Here is a 4,387-nt window from a genome sequence, read left to right on the forward strand (position 1 = left end):
GGTTACTTTTATTTAATTAAACATTTTTCCCTATCGGAAAATTTTAATACGTAATGAACGACTAGCAAATTATATTCATAAATTCATGAATATTGAATATTAAATCCCTTTTGAGTTAATTATTCCCCGAGACATTAAATTCATAAGTCATTGTCGTTACACAAGTATACATATTCAAACTATAGTGAGAATAGCTCATCTTTCCCAAATATTTCTTCAAAAAAATATCACTGACAACGGTGTTGGGAATGTGACACAATTGGTCACAGAGTGCTTATCGAGTTAGCATTGTTGTAAATCAAATAAACAATTTAGAGCCATGCAACCAAATAAATTGTTGTTGGAGGTTTTAAATGAGCTATAGGTGATAGAAATCCTTTGTGTAATGCAGGTAACGTAATTTATTCAAGAATGGGGAGAATAATGGGGAGGTATGGTTGTAACACTTTTTGCTGAAACATCTGTAACAAAGTTTTTGAGCTTGAGTGCGCAAATTTTTATACAAAGTAGCCACATTTGTTAACTACATAAGTCACCCATTCAAACATCAGTAAGAATATCACAGCCCTTCTGAGTTGATGTCAAATACATGTTGTGCCTTTGTTAAAATTTACCAGGATAGGTTGTAACACAAGTTGTAACGATTAGACAAAATAAGCAAAAACAGCAGCCACTCCATGAGAAATGCTCAAACACAGGTTTACTGAAACAATCCAAAATAAAAGAAAAATATATTTTCTTTTTGAATTAGGAGTATGTGCATGTTTCTGCAAGCGAGTCTACTAGAATAAACTTCCTTAGTGGTATTTATGCTTAATTTATGCTTAATGAGCACTTTTAATTAACATTTAATTAACACTTGACGCACCTGTGCAAAGAACATGTAGATATAGTTTTAGGCAACAGAATTACATTCTTACCTAAACATATATTTTTACTTTATAAAATCTCCAGGTTTCAGGTTACTAACCTGAAATAATGGGAACAAGTTTTTACTCCAAATTCTAAAGCCTGATTTGTCATGATCTGGCCTATACAAGCTGGCACAAAATGCAATTTTGTTAGAATCTTTCGCCTGAGAAGCAGCAGCTTCGACTCGCATGCTGCTGTATAACACAGTAGAATACGCAATCCTTTTTCCCGCTATCTCAGGGAACCGAGCTTACATCAGTAACCGGACCATTCCATTTCAAAAACGGTCACTCACATTGGGTGACTCACTCTTCAGGGAACGATATAACACAGCACTGTGCTAAAAGTGCAGTACAGAAGCTACCCTGCGAGCCCAGCCCTATGGTACCACTACGAGGGCCCTTAGGATGCATAGGCTAACTAGCTGGTCTGGGGACCACTTTTAGGAGTACAGGACAATTAAGCGGACAAGATCCGTGACTGAAGAGCAGGGAAATCCAGGTTGTAAAACTTAGCAAAGGTGGAGGCCCAGGAGGGGCTGGCTAGAGCACTTCACGTAAGTTATGAGGGCCAAATGGGAATAGTAATTTAACACCCCACTCATTCCCTGAGGCAGGGAGAGCCAACAGGGTACTGACCTGTGCACTGAATGGAGTAGGGAGCACTTTAGGAACATATCCATGCCTGGGTTTGAGAACGAACTTACAGTCATTAGACCCAAGCTCCAAACAGAAAGCGTCCATCAAGAGCGCCTGCATGTAATCCACACACTTAACCCTCGCAAGGCATCGATGAAAGAATCCATATCTGAAGATGCAACCACTTCGACATGTAGGACTCTTTAATCTTGAAAGAACATCACTGCCCATAAAACGATGAGACCATGAAGTCTTTGTTCTTGATCTGGGATCAATTATCACCACCCAATAGATCTCCCAGACCTTCACCATCTCTAGATTTGCCAGAATGGGATTTTGAGCCTTGGGTCAAGCAACCTCCATTAGCGTCTGAGCGAGTGGATTATGTAGCTTCGCCACTGGCCTATGATTGCCTTGCTCCGTCTCAACCTTTCACCCTGGCTCCTCCAATCTTCGACTCCACTAGACCCCCTCGGCCTTTCGACTCAACAGAGATCCCTTGTCCCTTGCTGCAATGCCACAGGTGGCTTTTACTCGGGGTGCTGGAAGTGGCAGCAGTTGTGGCACCTTCCATGGAGATCCCAATTCCCAAGTCTTAAGGCAACTAATTTATTAATCCAGAATAATAATAAAAAATGTCTTGGAATGTAAGATATTTCAAACCTCTCAGTTCCCAGGTTCCCTTCAGCTCTTTGCTATCATGACCAAACTATTTGACATTGTGTTGGATGAGATATAGGAGGCATTTGTGTAATGCCTCCTATATCTCTGTGTTTGACGGTTGTGCCCATCAGTTTTTCCACCTTCTCCACCAACGGTGATGTGAAAATATATACGTGGCACTATCACTTCCCCTTCAGCTAAGCCAAACGTGCAACTAACGCTCCTCACGTTCTGTGCAGTCGCTGTGTTTGTTTTTTCTCTCTGTTTCAGATTGCTGTATCATAACAAGCCTTCCAAAAAGTTCTTGAACATCACATAAATCACTATCCCCATTAATTGCATCTTCCGTCATACTGTAATCTTCAGTTAATCAGAAATCCATTTAGTAGCACGTTTTTAACAATTCACCAAAGTCAATTGTGATTCGACAATAAAGTTTGTATTTTATTGCTAGAGTGATCCTATTTGAAATAATTTCATTTAATGCAATGGTTTGTTTCTTTGAGGTTGGAAAGTGAGGTGAAATGCATCTTTACACAATAGAACTCTTTAATATTTTTTTATGAAAGTATTTCATCAAGTGATCATTGAGGTTGTGATGTTTAACTTAAATGTGAATGTTACATGAGTGTAATATACCAATCAGGCATAACAGTATGACAGGTGAAGTAAATAGCTGATTATCTCTTCATCACGGCTCCTGTTAGTGGGTGGGATATATTAGGCAGCAAGTGAACATTTTGTCCTCAAAGTTGATGTGTTAGAAGCAGGAAAAATGGGCAAGCGTAAGGATTTGAGTGAGTTTGACAAGGGCCAAATTGTGATGGCTAGACGACTGGGTCAGAGCATCTCCAGAACTGCAGCTCTTGTGGGCTGTTCCCGGTCTGCAGTGGTCAGTCTCTATCAAAAGTGCTCCAAGGAAGGAACAGTGGAGAACCGGCCACAGGGTCATGGGCGGCCAAGGCTCATTGATGCACGTGGGGAGCGAAGGCTGGCCCGTGTGGTCTGACCAAACAGACGAGCAACTGGAGCTCAAACTGCTTCAGAAGTTAATGCTAGTTCTGATAGAAAGGTGTCAGAATACACAGAGCATCTCAGTTTGTTGCGTATGGGGCGACATAGCCGCTGACCAGACAGGGTGCCCATGCTGACCCCTGACCCTGCCGAAAGCACCAACAGTGGCACGTTAGGATCAGAACTGGACCACGGAGCAATGAAAGAAGTTGGCCTGGTCTGATGAAAAATGCTTTATTTTACATCACATGGACAGTCGGGTGCATGTGCATGGCTTACCTGGGGAACACATGGCCCCAGGATGCACTATGGGAACAAGGCAAGCCAGCAGAGGCAGTGTGATGCTTTGGAAAATATTCTGCTGGGAAACCTTGGGTCCTGCCGTCCATGTGGATGTTACTTTGACACGTACCACCTACCTAAGCATTGTTGCAGACCATGAACACCCTTTCATGGAAACTGTATTCCCTGGTGGGTGTGGCCTCTTTCAGCAAAAATGGTTCAGAAATGGTTTGAGGAGCACAATAATGAGTTTGAGGTGTTAACTTTGCCTCCAAATTCCCCAGATCTCAATTCAATCACGCATCTGTGGGATTTGCAAATTTTGGAATTTACAACTTACAGGACTTAAAGGATCTGATGCTAACATATTGGTGCCAGATACCAAAGCACACCTTCAGGGGTCTAGTAGTGGAGTCCATGCCTCGACGGATCAGGGCCTACAATATTAGGTCATAATGTTATGCCTGATTGGTACAAATCCTTACTAGTACAAGTACTAATGCAATTAATTTAGCAAAACAGTGAATTAATAATCATAGAACACATGCATGCATGCTTGATGTTACAGGCGGTCAGACACCACTCTTAACATGAAGGAGAGACGCACACAAACCAGCTCGTATCAAAAAAATAATAATGTAGGGGTATTTTATTTAACAGAGTGGACCTTAAAGGTAGTTTAACAACAACAACAACAACAAAAAATACGGAACTTTTTCTACTGGGTGGACGGCTGAACGGCACCCAAAGCCAGCAGGTGAGCCCGGTTGTGCAGACTCTCAAGGATCCGTGTGTGCCCTGAAATGCTCCAGGAAATCTTTTATAGCGCTAACACAGGCTCCGCTCAGGTGTGGCTCATCTGCAATCAAGACACACAC

This window comes from Pseudorasbora parva, chromosome 1, assembly GCF_024679245.1.
Source record: "Pseudorasbora parva isolate DD20220531a chromosome 1, ASM2467924v1, whole genome shotgun sequence".
In the NCBI taxonomy this organism is placed as follows: Eukaryota; Metazoa; Chordata; class Actinopteri; order Cypriniformes; family Gobionidae; genus Pseudorasbora; species Pseudorasbora parva.